This window comes from Rousettus aegyptiacus, unplaced genomic scaffold (assembly GCF_014176215.1).
Source record: "Rousettus aegyptiacus isolate mRouAeg1 unplaced genomic scaffold, mRouAeg1.p scaffold_m13_p_10, whole genome shotgun sequence".
In the NCBI taxonomy this organism is placed as follows: domain Eukaryota; kingdom Metazoa; phylum Chordata; class Mammalia; order Chiroptera; family Pteropodidae; genus Rousettus; species Rousettus aegyptiacus.
Window position 1 is genome coordinate 11,052,017 of NW_023416285.1, and position 21,057 is coordinate 11,073,073.

The 21,057-nt window shown below is 35.9% G+C and overlaps 1 protein-coding gene and 1 pseudogene across 1 annotated transcript in view; one reads left to right on the plus strand and one right to left on the minus strand.

Annotated features, from left to right (window-relative positions):
* KCNIP4 (potassium voltage-gated channel interacting protein 4) overlaps positions 1 to 21,057 on the minus strand; it is a 904,027-nt gene that overhangs the window by 471,001 nt on the left and 411,969 nt on the right. The window lies entirely within an intron of this gene.
* On the plus strand, positions 1,512 to 1,630 carry LOC118608916 (annotated as a pseudogene).

Genomic DNA, 21,057 nt, shown 5'->3' on the forward strand with positions numbered 1-21,057 from the left:
CTATGCATTCCTTAATCTATCTTAAAATTCATTTTCTTCAAAGGTAATATATGCTCAATGAATCAAATTGGATAGAGAGTTCTCATTCAAGATTTCCAGTTCAGTAGCGATATATATTGCTTTTCTCTAAGAAACAGCCTCCGTTAGCAATCACTTCTATTTTATGCATTAAAGATCACAGCAGGTAGGTTTTTAAAATGTAACCATAGGTTCTACTCTGTTTGGGGCAACTCAGCTAACAGCTGCAAGCAGAATCAGGAAAAGACACTGTTTTTGTTGTTGTTGTTATTAACAAATTAAATCTCAGCATTGAGAACTTAAGTCAAAGAAAATGTTGAATGGTATCAAAATAAATTTACAAAATGTCAACTTTTAATCAAGAATTACAAGGAATAAGAGAGAGAGAAAAAAAGAAGCTACCAAAAGAAACATTTAGACAGTTATCAGGCAGAGACTTTATGTTCAGTTCTCAAAATACTGAATATCCCAATTTTTTAAGGAGTGAATACAATAGTATTAATCAACTTTGCAAGACAAATGTTATTCCAAGGTTGGCAGGTTCCTGGGTAAAAATAAAACTTAATTTCTGAAAACCTGTTTTGTATGGTTATGCTGACAGAATTTGATTTAAGGGAATGCAAGCTTACCAGATTCTTGGGCAAAAAAAATATATAATTTAAATATAATTTCTCCATTAATTGGTCTTAATGAGGTTGAATAAAATGAATCACTGAGTAAATTATATCAGACAGCATGTTTTCTAGTGGCAAATAAGTCTACAGGAATATCCTTAAAGTACTAAGATGTGATATAAGAACTTTTCGGGAAACTTTAGAAAGTGAAGGTAGAAAGAGTAGCCAATTTAATGGGTATGACAATTAAAATGATCTGGGGAAAGCTAAGGAGGTTAATAAGATGAACATCTGGTGTCTGGCTTTTCATAGCATCTACTTTCTTTTATTTTGTAATAGAAGCTGGGTTTTCCTTTGGAAAACTACTCCCCCCACCCACCCCGCCTCATTACATAATTACACATCACCATGTTATCTTGGTGTTAGTGTGGCGTAAGAAGAAGATGAAGGAACACAAGAGTAGAACACTGAGGTTCATGGCCAAGCTCTGGCCCAGTGTAACTGAACAGGTCACGTAACCTTTATAAAGGTTTGGTTTCTCATTTTTAGAATAAAAGCAGTACTCGTACTAAACAAATGGAACACTCGCGGGGTAATTTTGAGGGTTACGTAAATAACGCTTGAGAAAAGATAGCTACACAGATATTAAGAATACTTCGTGGGTGCTGGCAAACGCAGACCAGCGTGACCAACTGAGATAGACGAGCTTTATTACAAATTAAAAAAAAAGAACAATAGGAACAATGAACGAATCGTGTGGTATGTACATGACACCTTAATAGATTGTTCTTAAAAATGAAGGCAGTTTATTTTCACCAGCGGGTGGCCTTTTCATTATTGACATGAGGATAATAAATGTGTATTATATATAAAATGAGGGACTATGGCCACGCTACCCTGAATAAGCCCGATCGCATCTGGTCTCGGAAGCTAAGCAGGGTCAGGCTTGGTTAGTACTTGGATGGGAGACCACCTAGGAAGGCCAGGTGCTATAAGCGAAAACATTAAAAAAATAAGGGATTGTAAGCTGACAAGGTTCTTGCAATCTGTGAGGTCAACCAAGGGTTGCTTCACCTAAAAAAATAAATAAATAAAATAAAATGAGGGATCGGATTATGCCCCATTTGACATTGCCCGGGAACCAGGCTGCCATCAGGGAGACATTTGATACCCTCCAGATACCCACCTTTGGTGTCCCGGAGAAAGAGTGCTGGCTGGTGAGGGGTTTGGGCGGAGAGCCCCAGTTCTCTCACCGTTCACGTCTACTAAACTCTGCCCCGGAATGCATTTCTTAGAGGTATTTAGACCATCAAGTTCAATTTTGTTTTCCTTTCGTAAATAAAATAAAACCACTTGCCCAAAGCATGTTTACTCCAGGATTGTGCAGTGACCGAAGGAGGAAAGAAATCCAGCTTATTTTATATTTTTAAAGTAACCTTAAACATCACACTCACAGCAGAAGTGCTACAGAATTGAGAGGTAAGGGTGGGGGGGAGGCACTTAGTGTGTTGATTTAAGAAATGTGTGTAAACTTCATGCAGATTTTAATTTCCCAACAGCTTGCAAATTGGTTACTCACGTATTCAAAAGCAGAAGTTTCTGGAGATACATTAGTCATAAAAACCATAGAATGTAGCTTTTAATGTTTACTGTTTTCTTTTACATTCTGTGCATCCCTAAGTCCCAGGGCGAAACACAAATGTGCTGCTATGTCCAGGAATGTCTGTGGAAACCCAGTCGCTCCACAGTGGAAAGAGAATAAGGGCTTGGAAATAAGTAGCCCAGGTTCCAACACCAAGGTCACCTCTTCCCAGCTAGGGTGGCCCATTGATCTTGGGCTGTTTACGACTATTTCCTGAGCCTCAGTTTCTTCGTCTGTAAACTGAGGAGCTAACATTGACCTCATACTTTGGTGGTAAAGATGACACGGGGAATATACGTAAAGTGCTCAAGTACAGTGTCATACCTTTTATTGAAAGTGTATTAATTAATTACAATTATTATTTTAGTTTTTTTCAATAGAGTGTGGGGGAGTGAAAAAGTCGCATGTCAGAAAACATACCTGCCAACATACCTGTCTCCCCTGAGGAGGCAGAGATTTTAAAAATAAACAAACAAATAAGCAAACACATTCGCCAGGGTGTCTAATCTGGAAATCGGTTTATCCCTTGGCTTCTATCTTAAGCCCCAGGGAAATTTTTTGTGTGCATTATTTATTCCTTCTTTCTAAAGCATTGTTGCAGATACAATTTTTAAATTAAAAAGTTTAAAATAATAACAATACCAAAAATTTGCCACTTCCACAATTTTGCTTAATCAAGTATACTCTTTTCGATGTTACTTTTCTCAAAATAGAAATGTTTCTTAACCATTGCATTCAACATAAAATTGACAGTCAGGACAGTACACAAGTTCTTTCATGATCGTCTTAAACTTTGAATGCTAGACCCTATGAAGCACTTCTCCAGCCCTGATAGACGATTTGCAGATTCTCAAACGCAGCCTGTTCCTTCAGTAATCCGTGTCTTTCCACATCCTTTTCCTCTGGCCATTTGTACTTTCTATACTTCATCAAGCTAGCCAGTTACTGTCTGTCCTTCAAAAACCATCTCAAGCACACAGCCTCCTCTGGGAACTGTCCTAGATAGCCCCAAGCCCCCGTATATTGCCAAGTTTCTGGCTCTTCTTCTCCTTGGTTAAAGCATTTCCTGTAGCCCTGCACTGTTAGGCTTCCTGTGTTAGATTTGCTTCTTCGCCTGTCTTGTTAGATTGTCTTCACTTTTACTTGTGATCATGTTTGTTTTTCTCATGTGTACCTGTCTCCCCTATTTATTTGTTCATGTCTTGTGAACAAGGTGTGTGTCTTTATCTCCCCACAGGGCCAGGCACATAGTGGGGACACAGTAATTATTCCCATCTGGCCCTGTGGATTGTCCCCAACATGAAGTTGTCATAGGCAACATTAATGCTGAGAGTAAATGAATAAATGCATATAGCAGATTGTTATATTCACATCAGAAAAGGTTATTTTAACAACTGCTGCTTGTTTTGTGCCTGCGTAAAGATGACATATCAAACATAATTTCTTTACAATCAAAGGAAGCTTATTTCCAAGATTGGAGGCCTACATCTTTTTCTTTTCCTTTTTTTCTAATAAGGAATTAAATTAGGAGAGATATTTGCATTTTCACATTAGTCTTCTCTGAATATGCATGGATGGTTGAATTCTGTCTGACGCCTTCACAAAACTCGCTCAAGTAAGCTTTCCATTACTAAATAAATTGCATCCATTCTAATTAAAGATATGTGGAGAATCCTACCCAGGCAGGAAAAGTAAGGTGGGATGAGGAGCTGGAGCTTCCATGGTAACCCTGCGGGGGACAATGTAATTGATTCATATGGTTCCTTCTGCTACGTATTGATTCCATGCCAACAAGCCTTGAAAACTGTCCATCATTTCCCGGAGCTATTTATAGACCAGGTCCAGCTGGGACAAATAAATGGTGATAGAGCATACAGAGACAATTACTAAAAATAATAAAAGAGATACCTGCTTTTTTTTTTTTTATCTCACTTGGCCATTGATTATCATCAAGGTTTAAATAACTATATAGTAAATAAATGGGTAACTTTCCATAATAAAATAATTGTAACAGATCTTTTCATACAAAGGGTCTGCTAAAGGAGAAAGAAAAAAAAAACTAAAAACTCAAGTCTCATGTTACTGGAACCACATCACTGAACAATATTGCTACCTCATTCTGCCTCATTGCTGGTTGCTAGCATCCAAGTTTATCAGGTAATTTGTCAGAATATTAAGTACACATAAAAAGAAGTGATAAATGAATGTCACATGGAAATAAAGATTCGGAAACAGACAAAGCTTGGGTACAAAGCACAATCATTTTTCATGCCTTTTAGAGCATATTACAGCTCTTCTGTTTGGGACACTGGTAAGAGAAAAAGGTGAGTTGCACACCTATCCTTTAATTTCTGTAAACCAGACTTCTAAATCGTACTTCACACTCCTGACATTCAATTTGACTGCTGAATTTACCAGCGGCACCCAAGGCTTGCACTGAAGTGATTGCATCAATAGCCTTGTTTAAGCAGCTTGTTCAAATATCCACTTTATTTCAAATATTTCACACACTTTAAACTTGCTTCTGAATTACCATCTAGGTTATACATAACAGCCTGCAAATTTAGAAGTCAGTCACTGAGATGATTATCAAATCATCAAGTAATTCTTTTAGATTAAACCTAGTGGAACTTTCCACTAGTTTTGTTTTTTTAAATCTTCTTTAGATTATAAATTTTCATACATTTCTTGGTTAACAAAAAGTTAGTGCTCTCTATTTTTAATGTCTCCCCCCACCCACAGTAGTTCTTGGTATCTAAGGCCACAATACATTTTTTTTAATAAAAATGCTCCAACAAATACATCGTTTTTAAATTTGATGCACAATATTATCTCACAGCGGCAGTGATGGAAATCAGCCCTTTCTTTTTCAAGGGTAGAGAGAGCTCATCAATTGTATTTAAATTCTATAAACTGAAAATCTTTGCTCTTGTGTTTTCTCTCACAGAATTGCTTTACCTGTTGCAATATTATCAAATATTTACAAATGACCTAAAACCATCTACCTTTTCCCCTCCCAATTACATTTGATATGGCCATATTTTAAACACTCATATAATTTTTAAAATAGCTTCCAAATATCCTTAAGGCAAATTGTCTTGTATTTATATATCCTGAATTGATTATGGGGATTTCAACTTAACATCTTTATATATTTTTTAAGTTTCTGTTTAAATTAAACTGTAGAATGGAATGTGGCAAGCCACCTTTATACACACTACACGGTTCTGTGGTATTAATGTTTTTTTCAAGAGTGAAACACAGCATATAGTTGAGATCATGTTTTTCCCTTCTCTCCAGTCCAATGTCCTCCCTCTTCCTACTGTGCTGAGAGGTAAGAACACTCGTGAATTTACTGTATCTCCTTATAATTCATTTTTAAGCTTCTATAGACAAGTATCTATGCATATATAGTACTGTGAATTTTTTTATTCACATAAATTCTATCATGAAAAGTATGATTGCATATATTATTTTTGGTGTTCAACATAGATTTTTGAGATTTCTATATATTTTTAGATTATCAACCTAATTCATTTTTTTAACTGCTGAATAGTATCTCATTTATGAATTTTCTATAAATGGAACATCATCTTTAAAATGTGTCAAGGATCCAGTGACTTCTCTGCTGCCGCTCTGGACCAAGGCACCATATGTCTTATCTGGATTCTGAAAGTCTTACAGCTGGTCTTCATGCATCCTCCTTGGAGACTCAAAACTCTATTCTCAACACAGCAGTCAGTGAACCTTTTAAAACATAAATCACGCCATGACACTTACTAACTCAACCCCTCAAATAACACTGTACTGAACTTCCTCTAGGTAGCAGAGTTTCTCCAGGGTAAATTTCTATAAATAAAATCTTGCCTCTTAGGACTCATTCAAATCACATTTTTCGATTTTACTAAATTCTTCCATAGTACTTTCTCAAGTGGTTATATCAATTTATGAATACACCTGTAATATATAAACCATTTTTATGCTTTTGTAGCACTGTAGCCTATGGCTTTGTAGATGATAGATGGTCAATAATTATTTATTTAACTCCTTCATACTTCAAAGACTTATGCTTGTTCTTTTTCTGTGTAAATTTTGCAAATATTTTTTATCATTGTATCTGCATTTCATATTGTAGCTATGTATTTCTCCTCTCACGCCCCCTTGCCCCCGACATTATAGAAGTACCCGACCTTAGAGACTGGTTCTTCATTGCCTCCCAGTATGTAAACAGAGAAAATGAATATTTCCTAATTGGAGATCATCTATGACACAGTACAGGTCAATTATCTTACACACATAAACTTTTCAAATTTATATTTGCTACTGGTGGTAGATATTGCTATTATTCCCATTTTACAGGTGACAAAACAGAGGGCCATAATGTTCCTACTTTTACAGAACTGGAAAAAAAGGCAGAGCCTACGTCATAAGATTGCCAGGTTCTAAAACAGAAGCTCATCCTGCCACAGCGTGGGCTTCTTCCGCCTCCTCGTCTGATGCGCAGGAGGGGCTACAGGCACAGTTGTTGGACAGCTTCCTTAAGTGATACTGTGTAAATATTGCTAGATTCTATTCTTTTCAGTCGATATCAAATTTTATTAGTACTTTGTTTTCCTTAATCAGATTCTTAAGTAGGGATGCCCTCAACACTGGAACCAAATATAGTTCATCTGTCCTCTACCCTTAGTGGGTGTGTGTTTGAAACAGAGAGAGAGGGAGAGAGGGGGAGAGAGAGGGAGAGAGAGGGAGAGAGAAAGAGAGAGAGAGAGAGAGAGAGAGAGAGAGAGAGAGAGAGATGAATGGAGGGAGAAAGGGAGAGAGGAATATCGGAAGAGAGGGAGGGAGAGATTGAGAGATGTTACATATTGCTTCTAGTTCCAGGGCAAAGGATAGATCACTATTAATTTGAGGAATTTTTTATGGTTATTGATAGACTGGCTTCTAGGAATGAATCACTGAAATGCTGAGAAACCTAGAGCATCTTCAAACTTATTCCAATCAAGTGACTGGGAGTGAAGAAAGTCAGAGATTTCCAACTTGAATCAACTTTCATATTTTTAGGTATAGATTAGCTACTTATTGTTTACCTTATTAAACAGATCTATCTCATTCACATATAATCTCCCAAACTCATTTACCTCTGTGTTTCAATACCTTTCCCCATCACTCACATATGCGCAATATTGCCATCAGGTCACTGATACACAGATACATCGATTAACTTCATGACCAGCCCAGTGATTTTCATGACACAGGAAGAGTCACTCGATAAGCTTGGTGAAAGGTGCATACTCTCCGCTTAGCCCTGGTAAGCCTAGGATGTGTTTAGTTTTTTGCTTTTTAAATCTGAAGGGTCAAAGCTCTTACTTGTGGCTGGCGAGAGGCCTCTGGGGTGAGATCTGCAATGTCAGTGTCTACAGATTTGGCAATGGGTTTAAGTAAACAACTAAGAGGTGCTCTGAACCTTCGTTAATAGCTAAATGTCAGCTTGAGTGAAGGTACAAGATGTCATTTCTTCCAGTGATCCCACTAGCTTTATTGAAATCTCAGCTTTAAAAAATACTTCTTTGATTTTTTTTTCACTGTCACCCAATTAAACTTGAAGTTTTTATTTTACTTCTTCAAGATCTCTATATCTCTCCAGGAGGAAAGTCGCACAAAATGGATATGTTGCACATAATCACAGGCAGATTATAGATGTGTAATGATTAGCAATGGCACATGCTATTTTGGGAGGCTAGATTTATCATTTATATGCATCCACACTCCAAGTAACCTTTTTACTTAGCTTTTTAAAATATTTGGCAGATCTAGGTAATTTATATACACAGAAAAGAAATTTAGCATTATTACCACTAAAATCTTTTTAAGTTGAGTGTTATTACTGAAATTACTGAGTCTGAGAATTTTAATTCATCTTGTTTTGTTTTGTTTTTTTCCTTTCTCCAATATAAAGATAAAAAAAGTAAAATGTAAACTTTGGGGAAAATCATGTGCCATGTGAAATAGAGATTTCCCACTGAGGCGATGATTAGTGTGGTGAGTTTACATTTCAGTTCAATATGGTTGATTTACTTTTAATTTAAAGTCTAACTTAGGCTTCATATTCTCCCAAAGATTTTCTATTTATAACCACAGCAGAGGGTGCAATGGAATTGGGAGCTTGGAATTTCAATCTTTTCACCACTTTCCAATTACCAAGGGAGTAAACTCGTGTTTCCATGACTGCCAGCTTTATTTTCTGTCAACAGCTATTCATTGAGCAACAACTAAGTGTTAAATAGATAACCTCTAAACATAGAGCAGTGAACAAAAAGGGACCGGGTAACTCCCACATGGTGCTGATAGTCTCCAATGGAGGCATATATTAATCAAACACATGTATTTTTAAGTAAATAATTGAAAGTATCAAAGTGCTGTGAAGGAGGCAGGAGACATAATAGAAGCTAACGTAGCCAAGACCAGATGGATCACATCCGAGAAAAAGGGAAACATCTTAAAAAGTTGTCCTGAAGAAATCTTGAGTAACCTCAGGTGAATGTAGGATCAGAAAGGACGGAAAGACAGATTTTCTGACTGGGATGAAAGCAAATGCTGAAGTCTATAACACTTGAGATGATCAACAGACAGAAGAGTTGCCAAGGCCAGAGTTTATAGAAGGAGAGAAGATGAAAGGCTGTGAACTCAGTGAGGCGAATGGGGCATTTGGGATGTCACAGACCATGGTGGAAATCATTGCTTTTATTCTAAGAGAAAGAGGAAACATAAATCAGTTTTAAGCAGGACAGTGAATTGAGCAGGTTCATGTCAACTGAAAATTGAGGATAATTACAGCTTGTATTGACAGCTTCAAAGGATCAGTATAATAATTGAAGAGGTCATATGAATAAATTCAAAGTAAAAATTCAAATTACTAGGTATCTAGTTGAGTTAATGAAGGCATCCTCAGGCTATGACTTTACAAGAGTAGCTGGTTCAATGCATTATCCAAAACACATCAATACTCAGATGTTAGAATCCTGCTCTAAAAATGAGGCATTCATGGAAGACTCTAAGATTCAGTAACAACATCTGCAGTAACCTTTGAAATTTGATGATAAAAAATCTGTTGCCATTCATTGTTTTATTTACTGAAAAACAAGCTACACCCATAATGTAGATCATCCAGAAATCAAAATAAACATCTTCATACTCCCTTTGATACAATTATTATTATAATTATAAAAGAATATAAAATTCATCAACACGTATTTATTGAATGTTTACAATGTTCCAGATACTGTGCACACAACAGTGACTATTGTGGGCTGAACTGTGTCCCACCAAAACTCATGTATCGAAATCCTAACTTCCAGGACCTCAGAATGTGTGTGAATTTGGAGTTAGGGCTTTAAAGAGGTATATAAGGTAAGATGAGGTCATATGGATGGACCCTAATCCAATATGACTGCTGTTCTGATAAGAGGAAATTTGGGTAAAGTAAAGAGACACCAGAGATGTGTGTGACAGAGGAAAGACCATATGAGGGGACACAGTAAGAAGGCTGGCATCTTCAAGCCAAGGAGAGAGGCTTTAGGAAAAAAAAAACCACACCTGCTGACACTTTGATCTCAGATGCAGAGTCCAGAACTGTGATGAAGTAAATTTCTGATGTTTGAACCATCCGGTCTGTGGTATATCGTCATGGCAGCCCTAGCAAACTAATGCAGTGATATACCTACAGGTCTGTCTTCGAGTAGTTTACAGTCTAATGTAGAACAGAGATGAGCAATGATACAGAAAGAGAAAAAAATAAGTTCCATAATAAGGAGAATGTAGGATGCTACGGCATAACTAATTTTAAACCGAGGGTCAGGGAACGCTCCCTGAAGAAACTGATATCTAGGTTGAAAGCTAAAGAGTAGCAAGGCAACGAAGAAGATGAAAGACTGTGTCAGAGAAAGAATATGTGAAAGTATGTGTGCAAAAGCCTGGAGAACAGAACAAGTAAAAGAACCTGAACACCTGGCAGATGAGTCACTCAATGCGGATTCTTTCGTAGACTTATCTATTATACTGTGGTTAAACCATCCTCAGATTTTATCGGGATTAATGCAAATGTCTACAAATCAGTTTCCCTGCTTCCATTCTTTCTCTGTACTACCCCGTCCCACCATGACAGCTGGAAGAGTCCTTCAAAATTTGAATTAGATAATGTCACTATCCTCCTTAAAGAGCCTTGAGAACTTCTCACACTACTTACAAATAAGAAAATTAACAAATAAATAAACAAACGAATAACCCTTACCCACAAAGCTCAACATGATCTAGTACATGCTTACCTCTCACACTCCCTTAATTCTACTCTCCATCCTCTTACTTCGCCCCACCCCCAGCCATATTGGCTTCTTCCCACTCTACAGGAGCATGCTAAGCTCACTCTTGCCACAGGGCCTTTGCACTGGCTCTTCCTTCCGTTTAGAATACTCTTTCATTGGGTTTTTGCATCTCTAACTTTTTCCTATTGAAATTTCAGGTCTCACCTGAAACATCACTCTCTCAGAAAAGTCCTCTCAAATTTATCTATCTAAAAGCGCTTTCCGCCTACTCCTATACAGTGATATCTATCACATCACCTAGAGTTTTTTATAGCACCTATCTTATATTAAACCATATTGTATACTTAAGTGCTTCCTCACCTCCCCGACATCCCTTTTTCTCTCCATACTATAATTTAAGCTCCATGGGAATAGGAATGGCATCCGTTTTCCCCCTGCTTTCCTCAGCACAGTGATTGGCACATTACAGATATTAAATAAATATGTGTTGAATGAAGAATGTGAGTCATCCAAGCTGACTCTGATTTTAAATTCACATCATCCATCTTTAACATGAAGCAGTGAAGAGTGGGAAGATTTTGAACCATTCCTGTGGAGACAAATTTAATGCTATGGTACAAGAAGATAAAGGTAGCAGTAAACTCCATCCTAGACTGACATTGAATAACATGACATGTTAAGTCTGTAGCTATTAGAATGCATTGAATATTTCTTATGTGTCCACAAATCAGTAATTCAAAGGGGAAAGAATTGATCCAAAGAATTTGCCAACTGCATTGTCATTTGACTCTGAGCAAGACACTTAACCATATAAAGTGTTCTGCGAATTATGGATGACAATATTGGCCATGTCTCTGTCACCTCGTGATAGTTTGAGCAGTAACAGGATTTTGTTTTAAGTAGCTGAGCTCCCTGTGGAGAAGGGTTGGAAGGGAGATGAAATACAGTGCAGCCAAATATCATTAACTCTTTATATTTCATGATTTACTGAGTTCTTCCTGGCACAAGAAGGGGTGTTTTGATTTTTTCCTAAAGATGATATTCATCCATACAACTTTTATGCCTTCAGGAAGCAGAGCTTTCTTGAATTTCATCAGTACTAGGAGCAAATGGACAGGGGTGGGACAGGAATTAATCAGGGAGTGATCCACATAAGCATCTGTAGTTCTTTGAAGGGTACTGGGTCTAGCAGGGAATAAGAGCATCAGAATAAAGAGCGTGTAGTGAATATAGTGCAATGAGTAGGAGTGTGAATTCCTGCACCAAAATGTTTGCATTTGAATTTCCATTTCCTAGTGGGTTAACCTCAAGTAATTGACTTTACTTCTTTGAGACTCAGTTTCTTTTTCACCATAAGGCAGTGATACTGGAACCTATAGGATGGTTGTGAAGATTAAAACAGTTTATATATTTAAAGTATCTGGATTGGTTTCAAGAAAATGAGTGCTCAGTAAATGTTTTTCTCCTCCTCCTCCTCCTCCTCCTCCTCCTCCTCCTCCTCCTCCTCCTCCTCCTCCTTCTTCTTCTTCTTCTTCATCATTTTCACCATCGCCACAATCAAAGTGTTGGATTGAACTTGTGAAGCTTAGAAAGGGTAGTTAGGTGGGTCAAATGCCAGATGGAGCAAATGAGAAAAAATCAGATGCCACGGGATTTCCTTGGAGAATGTCATATTTAAAACTCTTTGGATAAATTATTTGATCCCAAGTGCCATTAAGTGACTGTGCCCATCTTCCTCATAATTTCGCTGACCACGTCAAAACTGGCTCAGACAAGGGACTGAGTAGCTACAATTGTAGGAGAACTGGAACAAACTATGCCATGAGAACTTGTCTATTACTCATCAACCAAGAAGGAATATTACTCATCTCTTTCTAAGGCTATATTTTAGTTTATAATGAATGGCATGAACTCTGGTGAATGACTTTTTCATAGCAGATACTCCGGAAACCATAAAGAAGTTGACTATTACATTTCAGATCCTGGTGGTTTATATGTAATTGTATTTTTCTTTATGTTCTTGTTTCCTTGCTCTTTCTTGAAGCAGAATTGACTCATCTCTTAGACAGTAATAGGAAATTGGACAACTGCTGAGACAACAAATTCCCCCCAATAATAACATGAAGCTCCTCAAAGAGTACATGAGAGTAAATTCTGTTCCACTGTGTTTGTTCTCAATCACCTGGCCCCTTATATCTGCTATTTGTATTCCAAACAGAGATGTCATAGATTTATAAGAGATTGTCTTACAGAATTAAGAAAAGTACTTTACGTATTCTCTATACCTCCTGTTGGCAAACCATACAATTTCCCCCTGATGAGATACATGCTGCAGAAGAAACTCATTATTTCATTTCTTAATTCATAAAATATTTCTAAGCTTTACTATAAGTTACATACTGCTAGGTAATACCAAGGCTGCAATGAAGAGGAATATTTAGTCTCTATCTTCACGAATCCAACTTTTTAGTAGATTCAGCATAAACAGGGTACTTTGTCTTTCATCCCTCAAGTGAGAAAGGAAAGATTATCAATTTTAGAGTGCCTACTGTGCCAGGCAACATGTTAGATACTCTGCAAAACTTTGGAAGGCTAGCTTATCTTCTGACAGGTCTACCCAGGCAACTAGCTCAGCATCGTACCTGCCTATCTGGTCTCATTATCTTGAAGAAAATAATTTCCACAAACTTTAAAAGGAATGGAGTATTCAAAGAGCTCATTTCCTAGAAACTATCTCCCCTCTTTGCACAACCTAAACTTTAAATTCTAATTTTAGTGGACAACCTCAAAGAAAAATAACTTCCCCTCGGTATAAGACGTAGGAGGTAAAGATGCAAATGACATTTTAGAGGCAAAAGTCTGAAGACAGATTAATGTCATGCCAAGACTCAGAGTATGTTATTTTTAAGTAGGGCAGACAGGAGAGGAAGGGAAAGAAAGGAATATCAATTGATGTCACTGCTTTTACACGTCCTTAATGGACAGCTCAGTAGGAACTAAATAATTGGTAATAGCTATTGTGTTTTTCTGTATCACTAAACCAGAAATGAGTGTTCATGAAAATGTCACTCTATAGCTAAGAGAAAAAATAGGGAACAATGATCAGTTTGACATTTTAAATAGGAGACGTGTTTTTCTTTGGCTCGGTATAAAAGTTTCTATGCAACATGTAATTATATTTTACACCAGATTTCAGGTGTGCTTAATTATTATATCAACTCTTTTGTTGATGCCTCCTAAAATACACTTGGTTCCTATACTATTCTGAGGATGTCTCCAGCCTCTCTTCATGAAGCTTGGTGATCCAATCAACAAATTATTTTTTTTTCCAAAAATAAGTTACAAAAGGGGGAAAGAATTAGAAATTGCATTTAAAATTTTTCCATTTTGGGGAAGAAAATGAACAATGTACATTGTCAAACTCCTGGTTCAGAAGGTCAGTCAATATGAATCTTCTCTCAAAGCTGACCAACCATTTTGGTTTGCCTGGCACTAACGGGGTTCTGAGGACATGGGATATTCAGTGCTAAAATGGGCAAGTCCCCAGCAAACCAAGATGGGTTGGTCATCTCATCTCTCATAGATTTGATGTACTAATTGAATAAAATAATGCTTATTAAAGGCATGTCATAATAACACTTGGTATTTAAAAGCATTAAAAATATATCATCTATTGTATAAATCCTTACTAGGAGTGGGGGTTGTACCATGCAGTTAGTTTTGCATGAGGCTTCTTTCTCCCGAATATCTCAGCTTACATAACTGATATCGGGGATTGCTCGGAAGGAAAATAGGGGTAGACAACCAGATATATGCCTTTCTCTGGGGTGAAGTAGTAAGAAGTAGTAGAAAATGCTAGAGAGGGCCACTTGTTGCCTGAAAAAAGCTTCATGACAAGAGTGAGGGAAGCTAGTAAACTAGCTACAGATGAGTAAACTATACTGACCACTATTATTTTAAAAATATATTTTTATAGTATAATAGCGTCTTATATATGGCATATACAATATGTTACAATACATATAATATATATTATAAACACTTATTAATATAATGACTAATATAAGTATATTATATAATTGCAATATTATGCATATTAGTGTATATTATAAATATATTAACATATGATAATACATATTTAACATATTACATATTAATATTATATAATGATGTTTATATGAGTATAATGTATATTGAATATGCATAACATATATAAAATAAATGATATAAATGTACATATATATGTAATAATATATCTTATACACATATAATACAATTAATAAAAAGTCCAACTTTGCTACTCACTATATCTCTACGTTTTGGTTTTCTTGTCTTTAAAATGGTATTAAAAATCTCCCTACTTCAAAGAGCAGGTTGCTTCAGTCAGCAAATGAGATCATTTATTTACATCATTTTATGTATTAAATACTCGATGTATGTATCAATTACTTTTTTATTCTTTTATAACAGCGTTATTGAGCTATCATTCACAGACCATACTGTTCAATAGTGTTTAGTACATTTACAGCTGTGCAACAATCACCACAATCAATTTTAGAACACCTTCCCTGTACCCCACTCCCAAACAAGCCTTTTATACTCAGCAGTCACCTTCCACTTTTTCTCGACATCAAGGCCCAGGCAATCACTTTGTAGAATCGCTTATTCTGGATATTTCATGTAAATTTCATATAAATAGTTTCATACAATGCGTGGTCTTTTGTTACTGGCTTCATTCACTTAGCATAGTTTTAAGGGTCATCCATGCTGTAACAACTATCAGTAATTCATTTCTTTTTTATTGCTAAATAATATTCTATTGTATATGTGTAACACCTTTTATTTATCTATTCACCAGATGATGGGCATTTGGATAGTTTTCACTTTGGGGCTATTTATGAATAACGTTGCTATAAACATTCCTGTACAAGTTTTGTGTGAACATCCATTCTCATTTTTCTTGAGTGTATTCCTAGGATTGGAATTGTTGGGTCATATGTTAACTCTATGTTTAATCTTTTGGGGAACTGCCAGATTTTTTCCCAAAGCGAATATACCCTTCACCCTCCTACGGCAGTCCAGGAGGCTTCTAATTTCTCCACTTTCTTGTCAATATTTGTTTCTACCTGTTTTTTACTATAGCTATCCTAGTGGATGTGAAGTGGTGTCTCAATGTGGTTTTGATTTTCATTTTCCTGATAGCTTATGATGCTGAACATCTTTACTTGTGCATATTTGCCATTTTTAGATCTTCTTTGGGGAAATGTCTATTTAGATCCCTTGCCCGTTTTTAATTAGATTATTTAAGTACCAAATATTATTATTACAAATTTATTTCTAAACCATTCACAAGTTAAAGAGCATGTGCTATGTTCCAAGTACTTTATATTTGTAATCTCTAATAGTTAAAAATTTACCTTCAAATTAGTATTATAATCCCCACTTTTTCAGATCAAGACACTCAAGATCAGAAAACGGAGAAATTTATCTTGCTGAAACTGTGGCAGATTTAGAGTTAGCTACCACCAAAGCCTGAATGACAATTTTTCTGATACTAGGTGGCCACCTTAGCATGTCAAGGACATGAGCTCATCCTCTGTTCTGCTCCTTCTCTGATTCTTCAACTTTTATCAGGAACATGCCTTGAATGCATTTCTTTGAAGCCTCTTCCAACATAAAACATAACATTCAAATTCTTCAGCATGCCACTCAAAGCCTTCCCATTCCTGGCACACTCCAGTACCTCGACCTCACTCTATGTCATTCCTTAACTGTGCATATCATCCATCAAGTAAACCTCATTTCTCAGTTTCTCAAAAAAGTTCTGTGTTCTTCTGTGTCCTGGAAAAATTCCAGTTATTCTATGGGTATCTGTTCAACACCTGCCATTCACTTTGACCTCTCCAGTCACATTCCCTTCCCTCCTCTGTGCACGTACCTTTACTTAATGCAACCAGCACCATTTGTATAACTGTTATGTTCCTGATATATGCAAAATAGTGAGATGTAAGAGTGAACATGGTCTATTCCCTGGCCCTAGAGAGCTTAAATAAGTGTAGTCGGTATCTGTTTTAACAAGTATCCTGTAAACTATTTGAGCCAAAGATTTTATCATTAATCTCACCACCAAGCATAGTCCTCTAAAAAAATCTGGATTTAAAGAAAAGCAATTCTAAAATTTTATGGCACTACTGAGTCTCATGCATTCTATCGAATGACAGACTCCTGCTAATAATGATAAATGGGAAGAGACCCCCAGCAATATACCGCTGAGAACTGCACATCAGCATTTCCAAGCTATTTGTTTTAGCTATGACTTAAAACAATGTAACCCAAATGTGAAAGTGTAAGTACACAATGAATATGCAAAGCCATAAACTAAGTGATCATTTTTGCCTTGTATGAACTATTAAGAAGATTATAATTAAGAGCATATTTCTTATGATACCAATGAGCATTTTAATCAACCTCTATAGCGTTAACTCCAATTACCATTAGTAAACTCTGAGGATTCTGTTTTAAATTGCAATGAGTCAATAAATTCAAGATGGCACTTTGGGAGTAAATGTTAATAGGACCTTATCATTTTCCTGAACAGTCACTTAAGATATGGACGGGGGCTGAATTGAGATAGAAGCAATAATGGAATGTATGAAAACCTATTGAATTTACAAATGGCATTTGTACTCTGATGTGAAATACAAAATTATCCTTGAGAATTTTTAATAATTATTTGATTGATGAATTTTAGCTTTACAGCTTTAAAGAAAGACATGTAGCTGAACAAACAAACACACTCAAAATAAAGGCTGATAAACAGGGTTCTTTGAAAATCTCATTATTAACTTATAATATTTGCATAAATTTGAACAAAGATGGATGACTTTAAATGACTGTCACTAATTAAGAGACTGAAACAAACAAAAGACTAATAAAACATTATGTACAAAGACAGGCATATTAGCATATTCTATCTCATCTCTCCATTGCAATGACATGAAGAAAAATATTCCTGATTACACCTGAAGCAATAATGTAACTAAGGCAATAAATCATTTGAAGAAACCTAAGGGGAATTCTTTTTAAAACACATTGATTTAGGTATTAGGCCTGTCATTGAAATATAAACAAAAGATGAAATTAAATTTATTGTGATGATGGATTGTTCAAAGATTTGTCCCTCTTTCCTGGAAAAATTTAATCAGTAGGTGAACATGTGACTGTATCTGAGATAAATTTGTCAAAGATTGTCAGATCGTTATTAGAAAATTTCTTTCAAATGTCCACCAGAATAGATACTTAATATTAGCGAGGCACATCACGAAATCTAAAATCAAGTATAAAGTAGCTCAATTCTTGGGTGTTGCACATTTTTCTTTTATTTCCCTTAAAAAAAAAAAGATCTGAAGATATATTTCCAATTAATTAAACTCTGAAGTCTTATCTTCAAGACATGTAACAAAATTCACACCGCGGAAGAAAATTTGACTATAAGGAAGCACAGGAAGGAAGGGACATCACTGAGCAGAGTCACACTATAACTAGACAGAGGTGAATGAATGTGCCTGTTCTTAGTAAGGCCACCACAATAAAGGACCTGGCAAAGAAGAAGGCCTTTTATAAAATAAGCCTCTGAAAATCTGTAATGTAAGGTATCCACTACCCAAGTCCAGGTATTCATTAGTTCGCTGGGACCCAAAACAAAATGGTCGATGTTGATCTGAACCTCAAGAAGTTTATGTTATTAAGAATTGATTTTTAAATCAAAATCTTGTATCTTTTCAGACTCTTCGAATCGTGCTGCGATGTTATTTTTTAGAATGTTCTGTGATTTTCTTCTTTAATTGTGATTAACAGGTTCCTTGTTCTCATAATTGAAATTTTCCACTGTTCTAATGCATAAACCATTTTACACTTAGGTTTCTAATTTTAAAGACACCTTAGTAAAGTGCAAATTAACAGCCCAATAATGAATCATACAGATATTTAGAACCTACAGAATCTATGTAAAAAACTTATGGTCCCAAATCCATTGATCAAAATGTCTGAACGATTCATTTATTCACTGAGTATTGACTTATTTCCTACCTGACTTCTCTGTGAAGTGTTATTTTCCTTAAAATAAACTTCTGCTTTTTGTTTCTTTACTAAGCAACCTTTAAAAGGAGAATTATGAACCTATAGGCACTCTCAGATTCTTTGAACAAATTTAGAAAAATAAAAACTCATAGTTCCATAATTGCAATGGATTATTTCAGTATTACTACCACTTGCATGAAGGCAATACCTGTTTTACAATAGAAAAATAAAAAATATATTTAAATTGAAAAAATTTGCTACTCCTTAATTCTTGTAGTAGACCATAGCACTTGGTGTATTGGTGATCTTTCCTCTTTCTTCTTTTGTTCTAGGGATAGTAAGAATTCCACTCCTTCAGCTTCTCTCTACCCCTGGACACGCACAGTCACAGAAGAAGTCATGTGACTCTGAACTGACCAGAGAATTCTGTCTTCCTGGTATCAGTGATTAAGCCAGACAATGAACATATTTAAAAATCATGTTCAATAAGTGTTCACCACAAGGTAAATATGCTCTTTTATCTTGCAAGGTTGCTAACCTGAGAATATAGGACTCCTATGTCCCATGCCACTCAAGAAAGCTAACTAGAGTAGGCTAGAAAGAGACCCACACATATTGGGAAGCAGAGAAAAGAAAAGCGATCAATGGAAATTGTCCTGTTATTTCTCAGTTCAAATTCTATTCTCCAGATTCGTGGTCTCTATATATAATCTTTGATTTGAACTAGCCACAAGGTGCCTCCAAATAATACATGCCAATAAATCCCCTTTTTTGATTCAATTATTTTTCCTCTATAACTGAAAAACATCTTGGCTGACACTTCTCTTTTAATGTTGTTGAATACTGGTTTGCATGCATGGGCATGCTTTCATTAAATTCGTTAAATTTATTAAACATCTATTATATGACAAGCATAGGGCTTACAAAAAAATAAGCTACAAACCTTACACCTAGGAAACTCTTACTTTATAAAAAACTTACACATAAATTATTAACTATGATGGAAACATATATTCTATTAAAAGATACACAGTATGAGGGATTATTTGTATTTTTAGTATGTGAATAAGAGAAACTATCCATAGAGAAAATATTTATAGAGACAGTCACACACACGTATGTCATTACCATCACCATTATCATCAACTCATCGAAGCACTCCCTTAAATGACATGGGGGAAGTAACCTTCAAAGAAACTATCATGACTCTTAACTTGACACTTCAAGTCACTTCAAAGTTCTAAACCACCATTTGGTTTAAATAAAATTTATTTATTCTCCACTAACTTTCACTTCAGTTCTACCTCTCTCAAGAACTTCTCGAAATGAAAAATGTGGTTTTTCATTTTCTTTTTTTTTTTTTTTCGCTTTAAGTAGGTGGCTAATATATTTCATCCGCATTCCCTCTGTGGAAAGAACTTGTGCTAAAGACCAAATATGCGTGATCTCGTTTAATTCTTCTCCAAACCATAAAGTACTTATTCTTATTATCCTTATCTTAAAAATGAGGATTCTGACACTTAAGGTTGATTAGGTAAACTATCAAAAATTACATAGATCAATAAAAGGTGGAATCAGGTCCTGTCAGAGTCACCAGTGGCCCTGTGTGGATCATCTGAGCAGGCCCAAGGTAATCCTAATGATTCTTACAAGAGGGAGGCAGGCGGATTAGCGTCAGAGAGGGAGCTGGAATGGTGAAAGCGAGGTTTGGAGTAATGAGTGGCATGAGCTAAGATGCAGGGTTCTTTAGAAACTGAAAAAAGGCAAGGTAATAGATTCTCCCATGGAGATTACCAAAGGAACCCAGTCTTGCTGACCTCCTGACTTTAGCCCAGTGAAACAGACTTGAAGTTCTGATATGCAGGACTGTAAAGAATAAATTTGCATCATTTTATACTATTCAGTTTGTGGTAATTTATTATCACTAAATAGGAAATTGATGTGGTGAGGGAAATCAAACACAACATTACATTGTTATCTGCTTCTGCATTTGGGGATATTTATTCAGAAACTTTTGCTGGGTTTCCCCCCCCAAAAAAAGAAGACAAAACCACATATTCATATTCAAGATTCTTAAAAGTGAAATCTGAAAGAAAAGACTTTACATTTAATACTCTAAGTGTTAATAAATTATGTCCAAATAGCCAGGGGACAACATCTGGAAGACACCAATCTATGTTGCTCTGTAGCCCCTATTTCAAACTCTCCCTTGGCATTTCAATTATTACAGAGGATCTAGGAACCTCTGGAGTGAAACACTGAGGTTCATACTTTTATCCATTAAATCGTGTCACATTTATTGATAACATCCTAAATCAGTATTCTTCAAAACAAACTATTAGAGAGATTTAATAACCAGCGTTAATAAAAATTTTAAATATTTTAA